The sequence below is a fragment of the Castanea sativa genome, chromosome 9 (assembly GCF_040712315.1).
Source record: "Castanea sativa cultivar Marrone di Chiusa Pesio chromosome 9, ASM4071231v1".
NCBI lineage: Eukaryota > Viridiplantae > Streptophyta > Magnoliopsida > Fagales > Fagaceae > Castanea > Castanea sativa.
In genome coordinates this window covers 40634430-40644249 of record NC_134021.1, presented here as the reverse complement: position 1 = coordinate 40644249, position 9820 = coordinate 40634430, and the positions used below count along the sequence as shown (strand labels likewise).

General features: G+C 34.4%; 1 long non-coding RNA gene and 1 pseudogene across 4 annotated transcripts; one reads left to right on the top strand and one right to left on the bottom strand.

The window, feature by feature from the left end:
* Positions 1 to 1426: 1426 nt before the first annotated feature.
* On the bottom strand, positions 1427 to 3836 carry LOC142610155 (uncharacterized). Of its 4 annotated transcripts, none has more exons than XR_012839774.1 (5): positions 3280 to 3836; positions 2130 to 3107; positions 1884 to 1971; positions 1701 to 1798; positions 1427 to 1577 (listed from the first exon to the last, which is right to left on the bottom strand). It is a non-coding gene; the product is annotated as an uncharacterized LOC142610155 (long non-coding RNA). The 4 variants fall into 4 exon arrangements; XR_012839772.1 differs by having other exon boundaries at positions 1884 to 2856; positions 2966 to 3107; XR_012839771.1 differs by having other exon boundaries at positions 1884 to 3107.
* A 175-nt stretch (positions 3837 to 4011) lies between these two features.
* On the top strand, positions 4012 to 7747 carry LOC142609219 (pentatricopeptide repeat-containing protein At4g35130, chloroplastic-like; annotated as a pseudogene).
* Positions 7748 to 9820: the final 2073 nt, after the last annotated feature.

Sequence of the window (9820 nt, the reverse complement as noted above, 5' to 3'; positions counted from 1 at the left end):
TTTTCAATGAGAATGGTTTTATTAGTTTGAAGGTTTGAGCTGAGGAAGTGAATAGGAATGAAAAAAGAAGAAGACTGAGTCTCATGATGATGTGAATCGGATTATCAAGTAATCAAACAGTCGAGATTGAATTATTTGGCACTTCAGAAGCAGAAAGAAATTCTCAGTTTGCTTTAGATATGAGGTCATCTGCTTCATTTAGGCTAGCTGAATCTAATAAAGAGGAGGCAAATAATTGGGATCCGAAGGAGCCCAGGTACTTGAAATTCTTTTAGAAGTTGTCAACACTGGGTAACATAGGGCATTTTACTGCAGGGATAGTTCATGGGGATTATATTGCAGGGGTACTTCAGGTTCTGGATGTTAGTTGTGGGGTTGCCACCTTCTCTACTTACCTCCTCCCCTTGGAGTTACAAGCGTTTTCCTTTGCTCTCAAAAGATGGGCTTGAGATACAGATTCAATTTACATTAGAGAAAGGAATTGGTGGAGTGATCTCTGCTTTAGCCATAAACAGCTAGTCAGCTAGCATACCCCAGTAGAGCTTGAGATGGTTCACTTTTCAATTTATATGTTGATTGGCATGAAAACGCTACCTGGCCTCCTAAATATATTTATTTGTATTGCATTTCTTGAATGGGAAATGGCAATCTAGAAGCAACTATGAGCATTATCATTTATCAACTAGTTTGCAGTGAGCTTTTTCATAATATCTGGAGAAATTGAAAATCTGTCTGGTTTTGGAAATATTTAATGAAGTGCTGCTGTAGTATGTAAGTTGGCCTCAGGTGTTGCATTGTACCATATATGGCACCATAGGAACGCTTTATTCTCCATTACCAAGGGATAAGAACTGAGGGTATTATGTAGTCCATAAAGAGAGAGAGAGAGAGCTTAAATTAAGGGCGGAGACTACACATAAGCCATTTGTTGTTGTGTGTTTTCTGGAGCTGTACTATTTTGATTTCTGCTTGCTCCTGTGATTGTTTCTGCTTGTGTTCTACAAACTCTATTACGACTAATTGTCATGGAATATTGAAAAATTATCCATTTTTTTTCTATACCTATTCACTTTTCTTTTTATTTTTACCAAGCAGAATAAAGTTTTGCATTTTCAATTCACTTTTCCATCACTTCTGTTTTTCTGACTTCAAAAGCATGTAGGTGTGCAAATCATGGTCCAAAATCAACATCTGAGCAGAGCAAGGTTTCAGTTTGAAATTTCTCAACATGAATCAAAGAGCCAAATGCCAGGAAGAAAAAAAAAAGAAAAAAAAGAAAAAAGAAAAGAAAAGATAACACTATATATGTTGGGACTGTTGGAGAAAAAGAAAAACAATAATTATATTACCATAACAAATCTTAACATAGGAAAGACGAATATCAATATGTATATATGTTTTTTTTTTTTCTTATTAAAAGCAGCAGGACATATATTGCATTTTGCAAAACAATCAAATCTCTGTACATAAAGGGAATAGCATTGTAATTATAATTATTCAATGAAATCATTTTCTCCCCAATCTAGTTTTTGACAGATACCCAGCCAAATCTCAGTGACAATAGTTACACACAAGAACTGCAAAAACAAGAGCAGCATTATTAGCTTTTGTCCACAAAATTAAACTCACAGCATCTAAAATTAGCATGGCTAGTTTCAGCATTTCAGGTCCTTTTGTTTTTTTTTGGGGGGGGGGGGAACCTCCTGATGTCCCTGCTGGTTACACAATTATAGGGCATGCCAGAATCCTGTAAAATGAGCTTCCAGACAGCATTGGCTCACAATCACCTCAACCTTAGCTGCAACAAAATTCCCATTAAAATCTCTAATCACTGCCTATTCCATAACAAAAGCCATCCTTGCATTTTTTACAGCAACATTTACCTTGGAGTAAGGTAATTGAGGGGGATTCCATGTTGGGATATGCAGTAACTCAGACTAAATATTTTTCTGCATTCCTGGTTCCTCAAATCTTTTTCCATTTATGTGCAGCCACAATTGCAATGACAGAATGAGAAATAGTTTCAGTGAGATAGTATTCTTGTGGTGCAGCATCCAGGAGAATAGATCAGTCTCGTTTTGGTAAGGCTGGTGTAGGATAATGTTTATGCCTTTAACTAATTAACATACCTTCTTGGCGTGCGGGCAAGACCATAAAGCATGTAAACTGGTTGGTTTCAGGAACTTCATTCCACTGCTCACAAGTTACTGAAGAGATGGTGCGTTTGGAAAATAGACCTGAGTCTTTGTTGGTAGGATATCCTGTAGTGCATTTATAACCTGAGCCTGTTAGCAATTTAATTATTTAACCTAATTCTTAGTACCTGTGGGAAACGAAAATAGAGAAAATATTGCACAAAGGGATATAATCACTCGACACAACATTTACATGATTTGGCAATTTGCCTACGTCAACTTAGCTTTCCACAGTTCCTACCACATAATTGTTGAGCTGTGATTGTTTAAAGCCTCTCCTAATCCTGACATTGCCTCGTGGTCCAACAAACCGTATGCACTCCGAACTGAAAATCTCCAGTTTTTGCACCACCCAAAAGATACTGTCGTCAGAATGTTGAGAATTTCATGGAATGCTTTAAATGACAGCAGCTTCTTTTGACATAAACAACCTGTCCAGAACATCCTTTCAACAAGTCTTTGTATTATCATCCAGCAAGTCACACACATAATTTGCTGCAGATTGAGGATGTCTTGGTGAAACCACTCTGAATGTGCATAGTGTTGGCAGCCACCTATCTCTCCAGATGTTAACCTGTCTTCCATCCCTATCTTCCAAATTATAGAGGCATTGGATGGTAACTTTGCAATAAGGAAAGAGATTGATAGGAAGTATTTATATCTGCATATCATTAGAAGTATAAAAGAACATTAAATTTGCAGGACACCAAAAACAAAAAAAGATTTAATCAATAAAAAGAGCCAATTGACAGTCAATTTAAATGCTTGACCATTCTGGGTCCTTGACCACTTTCGCAGGAGCCTAAGCCCTAAGGTGGGTGTGAGAGGACCATAGCTACTTGGCTGATACTTCAATATCACTGTTGTAACTATCCCTCTAACTACAGCTTCAAGCTTCTTGGACATTTGATCCTGTCCTTCCATTAATTAAATAAATGGAAGTGCACCAACAAGACAACAAGAAAAAATCTATATTATGCCCACCTGATAATATTAAAAAGAAAAAAAAGAAGCTAGTATGTCTAGAGGAGAAAATAAGAAAAGAACTGGACTAGTAATAGTAGGAAGAAAAATGGTGACATACAGTTACAGATAATGAACAGAAAACATTTAGCCTTCCACGTCAATTTCACTAGATGCTACAAAATCAGCCATTAATCCCTCGAGTCTTTGATCCTCTTTGTCTGTGGTTCCTCAATATTGTAGCGTTCTCTACTAAGGAAAGTCCAGGCCCGCCAATGCTACACAGTCGCATCTAGTTATTATGTGGCTAGGATTGTTGCAAGAGAAACAAATTTAGCCGAGAGCTCAAATGGGCAACCAGTGTGGTCAAAGATTTGGAAGTTTTTAACATCCCAAATATAATAAAAGTGATCAGTTGGGAGTACCCTCAATACCAAGAAAGATCTAGCCCGACAAAGAGTGATATCTGAAGATTAGCGAAAATTTGTTGGGTCGTCAAAAGTTGGGAAAATAGAGATACCAAAGATGTTGTTCTCTATAGGAATTCTTTCATTTTGTCACTGTGACAGTTGTTTTGGGGAATTAGATAAATATGGCAGTTGGGTTAGATCTAGCAGATTTTATTGTACTGTCGTCTCAATTGTCAATTTCGGTTGGAGGTGTCTCCTCCAGCTTGAACTGTATTGATCCAGTTTAGTTTAGTGTTTTTTTATTTTATTTAATGAAATTGTGTAGTTTATCCTATATAAAAAAAAGGGTTTGCGATGGAGTTCTCTATCTCATGTAGCACGGGCTGCTAACTCAATACCCCAGGGCTTGCTTTCAAAAAAAAAAAAAAAACCCTAGGGCTTATATGGTAGCGGTTTTCAAGTATTGTTGTCCAAAATAATGTAAAAATTAAAGCTTAAAAAGTGTTATAAAAACATGTGTTAAAAATACTTATAATGTAAAAAATATGTTTTGCACCTAGTTTCAAATAACATATTTAAAAATGTGAAAACATATAAATGTGTGTTTGGTATATGAATGTGTTTTTAGAAAAAAAAAAAAATGGTAAGTTTGACAAATTCAATATTTTTAAACATTAAAAACTGTTGTTTGGAATCACTTACCAAATAGACCCTCATTGTTTAGCAAAATTCGTTAGGAATTTAGTTGATTATGTTGTTTAGATTGAGGACTTTCTCCCACTTGCGAGGAAGCTTTGTATTTTGATATACATAACTTTGAATCAAGAAATGATGTGGACAAATTTAACTCCCAAAAAAAGAAGAAAAAAAAATCTGTGATGTAAAATAGATTTTAGTTTAGCTCAATTGATAAATTTTGATTAAATTTCTTATATCCTTAATGCTTGCAGTAATTTTGATTTGCCCCCTTTGATTCAAGTCTTTTTGTTGAAATGGTGGCCACTAAATGCCACAAAAGCCAATTAATTACCTAAGCTAAGTTGGTTTAATTAAATCATGCTATGTGAATTCAACTATACCATATTGAATAAATAGGCTAAAAAACTTTAAGTAATTCAATAAATTGTTTAAAATCTAAATAGAATAAATTGAAAATTATGCTAATTACACCTATAAAATAGAATAATTTTGATTTTACTCCCTATTGTTTTAAAAATTTTGATTTGCTCCCCTAACTTTATATATTGTTTCCAATTGGACACTTCAATTCATGCACCATACCTAGCTGCCCATCAAGTGCCACCTAAACTATCACATGAGCTAGCTGGTCCAATGAAAATCATAACATGTCATTTTAGTTATCAATTAAACAACTTAATTTATTTATAAAAAAATTAATCTAAAAAATCATCAAACCTAAAATTAAAATATAAAATACTAACTAAAAAACAATATTGCTATTTCAATTAATAAGAAAAAAAATTCTTTAATATGTCTAGTCATCTCTCACTCTCCCAATAAACAATCAATAGTTTATGAATAAATTTTAAGGGAAACGCAGAGTTTAATTAGTAATTTTTTGCTTTTTAGCGTTTTTTTGCTCCATTACTATCCAGAATAATGAGAATAAATAATAAATATGTGGAAAGCTTTTAAATAGAAACAATTTCCAAATTGTGAGCCTTTTTGTGTAATTTCTCCAAAATCAACAATAACTTCATAGAAACATTGAAAGACTTTTAGGGAAGAACGCATACGTTGATCATTAAAAACCATGTAGCACACTTGCCTTCAACTAGTTTTTAAAAAAATCAAAGCTAATATTCAATTTAGTCCTAGACCTTAATTTCAATTCTCAAATAAATCCTTAAAAATTTTACTTTTTTGTCAATTAATAAGTCTTTCATTTTTGTAAAAATGAATCAACTTGGTCTTTTCGTCTAAATCTATAAAGAAACAGCATCCTTTAGATACCCTATGTATATAAAATTTGATAGTTTTTTTTTTTTTTTTTTTTATGAGAAAAATTCCGAAGTTATTTTTTTTAAGAAACAAAAGTAATAATAATTACGTAGTTATAAATTATAATAACAGGAAATGAACTGAGAGATTTAAACCGTGATTTAATGAGACTTGTTAAAAAAATAAACCTCGTACTTGTTTTTTGAGAAGAAAAAATAAAGCTCATACTATTACATGGAATTTGATCATTAATGTGGGTCTTTTTTATTCAGCTTTTTCTTATATGGATAGATGGTCCATTGTGTCTCAACGAAAATGGGTTTTCGGTTTGATGTGTATCTTTGCAATGCAATATTTGAGGGGTGTGTCTGTTTTGCACGTAAGGTGTTTGATGAGATGTCACAGAGAGATTTGGTTTCTTGGATGTCGATGATTTTGGGGTATTTTTGTGAGGGAAGCGTTAGTAATGCTTTTGATTTGTTCTGGGAAATGATGGTAAAGTCTGAACCCAATTCAGTGACGTTGATGGTAATGTTGCCGGCTTGTTGTGCTGGTGATAGTTTGATTCATGGGAGGCAACTTCATGTTTATGCAATCAAGAGTGGGTTAGAAACAGATGGGTCAGTACAAAATTCAGTTTTGAAAGTGTGTACTAGGACAGGTAGTGTTGAAGAAGTTTGAATATTTTTCAGCAAGATTGACTGAAAGGATGATGTTTCGTGGAATATTCTGATTTCCTTTTATTCCATGAAGGGGAATGTTGAAAAGTTAGTGAATTGGTTAGCGAAATGCAGGGTATATCTACACTCAGCATTGAGACTTTTAACATTATTCATATCAGCATTTGTGAAGTCTAGAGATCCATTACAAGTGAACAGATACACTGTTTAGCCATTAAAGCTGGTTTTAGCAATGATGTTTTGTTGACTTCTTTTTTGGATTTTTCTGCTAAATGTGCAGAAACAGAGATATCAGCTCAATTGTTTAAAGAAATTCCCCAGAGAAACACTGTTAAGTTTGGAGCTATGCCGCTGGGATTCATCCAAATGGATATATTAAGGATGCCATTAAATTTGTTCCATCAAATGCAAGCTGCAAATTTTGAGGCCAGGGCTGAGATTATGACAAGCATTCCAGATGTGTATACGCATCTGGCAGCAGTGCAATTGGGTAAGGCAATCATTGCTACTGTATAAGAAACTTGTTTTACAAATCCATGGACGGAACAACACACATGGAAAACTCTGTCTTAAACATGTGCATTAGATGTGGAAACATTTCTTCTGCTAGAATGTGTTTTGATAATATGTTGGTCAAAGATATAGTAACCGGGACAACAATGATTGAAGGCTTTGGAAGCCATGGGCTTGGCCTTGAAGCCCTAGAACTTTTTGGTATAATGCTGGAGGAAAGAATAATACCAAACTGTATCACCTTCTTGAGCTCCATTCTGGTCTTGTTATAGAAGGGTGTGAAGTTTATAATTCTATGAAATGGATATTTGGTCTTCAACCTGATTTGGATCATTACACTTGTATGGTGGTGCTTTTCGGTCAATAATGAAAGCTTAAAGAGGCATTGGCCAATGGCCATACCATAATAATGAAAATGGGGATTTTTCCTGATAGTAGGATTTGGAATGCTCTTCTTGCGGCTTGTAGAGTTCATGAAGACAAAACTCAAGGAATATATGGCACACAGGCTTTTGAAATTGGAACCTGATAATAGTGCGTATCATACTCTGTTGAGTAATGTAAAGGAAAGTGTTGGACAATGGGGTGAAGTTGAAGAAGGAGAGTAATGTATGAGAAGGATCTGAAGAAGCCAGGGTGGAGTTGAGTTGAGGATAAAGGGGTGATCCATGGATTTGTTTCTGCGAATGGAGGAGGTTTTCGAGATATTGATGTGCTTAAGTAGGATGATACAGGAATTTGTGCGGTAGTATTTGTCAATCTTTATCAATTGAGTGGTGCATTCTAATATCCATGCCGAGACATTATCTTGGTTTTTGGTTTGGTGTCCACATGTTCAAATAGTAGGGGGCTGAATGATAGTTCAGCTTAATCTTAATATGCAGTTGGCAGAAGAGAACTTGAGTGGCATTGCCCTCCACCTGAGACACTCTTGTTTTGCTTGATTGCACTACCAGAATATTATAAGATGGCCACCCAGCAGGGATTATATGTGGTCAAGCAGTGTGAATCATACACAACTTGACAAAATCAGGTGCATGAGAAGAATCGGCTCTGGTGGTTCCCAGGTGGTGGTACCCATTCTAAACATGGGGTGGCTGAGTATGTTCAAAGGTACACTTGCTTTTCATCTCTTTTGTTCAAATGCATTTCCTTTTCTCTATTTGATATTGCTTTTTTTTTTTTCTCTTTCTTTTTTTTTCTTTCTTTCTTTTGTGAAGCGCTTAGATAATAATTATCTTACTAGTAAATTTGAAGTCAACGTTGACATGAATTTTTTGAATTTTCTCATTAGGAAAAATATATCGCATTTAGTCATGCTTGCCCTGTAGACACTCCCCCCCCCCAAAAAAAAAAGCCAACACAAATAACCTAATTTAAGATATCGAAGCCAAACTGAGCTTGGAAAACCAGAATTAAGAAATAGGCCCATGTAATGTCTTCCCCAAGAAGAGAGGTAGGAAAAAGGGAAAATGAAAGGAAGTAAGAATAACTGACATATTGGGAAAAAAAGTGGTCAAATGAAAGGGGCGTTGATGTGAGAAACAATCTGAAACTTACATTTTAAGTTATATGATACTGATAATATTTTAATTTTTCATATGAATTGTTAGTTATTACTATAAATGGTATTTCTCTTATGGTTTTATAAGTGATTTGAACAAGATATCCAAGTTTGTCACTAAAATTTGATTTCAACTGCAAGTTCCATTGTGTTTGATTTTATAATCATATATATAATATATACTATCATATTCAATGTTGCAGCTTTCCTGCTTCAAGTTAAAAAAAAGTTTATCATATAGAACCCGATGGTATTTCCACTTTATTTAAAAAAAAAAAAAAAAAAGTTTACACAGAACACGTTACTAGCGTTATCGAGTTTCAACTAAAAAAGTTTTGTATAAAACTCAATTTTTTGAATATCAAGTTCCACGTGGCATTTTTTATTGAGAAAAGCCACGTCACCAAGTGCTACCGTGGCTGTGGCTATTTACTCATGGAACTCAACATCAGTGAAATCGAGTTCTATGTGGAACTCGATTTTCACAAAATTAAGTTCCAAAATGGTGGTTTTATGCTACAAAGTTTGCGAACAGTGCTATTTTGCTGTAAACTTCATAAATTAGTGCTATTTGGCCATTTTGGCAACCATATATGTAATATATACTATCATATTCAATGTTGCAGCTTTCCTGCTTCAAAAAATTATAAATGGGAATTCTACTTGTTTTTTTGATTAGTAAATTCTACTTGTTTTACTATATATAAGCATTCATTATTCTTGTTTTGGGAGTTTGGCCACATGAAGAATTAAGCTAAATAATTTGCTTTATATATCCTGTATCTGATTCTTATAATTTGTTCCTTTTTTGTCTCCTAATACTTATGATTTATATTATGAAGATTTCAACTTACTTGTTGCTAACGATCTTTCAACATAAAAGTGAAGGACGAGGAAGAAAGCTCGTTGTCATGCTAATTCATCAACTTATTACCCCTACCTATGTGCATACATTCATACATATATGTATACATATATTCATATGTTTGAGTATATTTATGACCTTAATGTTGTGTCAGGATCAACGTGTGTTTTTGGTCATATACAAGGCTATTGAACAGAAATTTAGTAGTTACCTATGGAAAGGAAAGGATGGTTCAGCTCTAAGGGCTAACATAAAACATATCCTGGGATATTTTATGCAAGCCAAATGGAATGTGGATTAAATTTGAAAGGGGTGCAAGAATGATACAAAGCAGCCATAATGAGACAAATATGGGATCTGTTTGGGTAGCTTGCGTTCAATATAATTCTTGATAGACGAGTTTCTGGTGTGTTTAACATTCCTCAAAATAGCTCTTGGGGCTTGAGGAAAATTCTAAATCTGAGAAGCACTGTCTTGCCATTACTGAAGTTTAATTTGAGATCAGGTTGTTGCGTTGTCCTATGGCATAATTGATGGCATCCGGATGGAGTCCTAATTCAGAAGTATGGTAGTTGAGTCATATATGAACAGCAGGTCAAATGCAAGGGTTTCAAGTGTTCTGAAAGATAAAAACTGGCGTTAGAAGCAAGTTAGATCAAACACTTGTT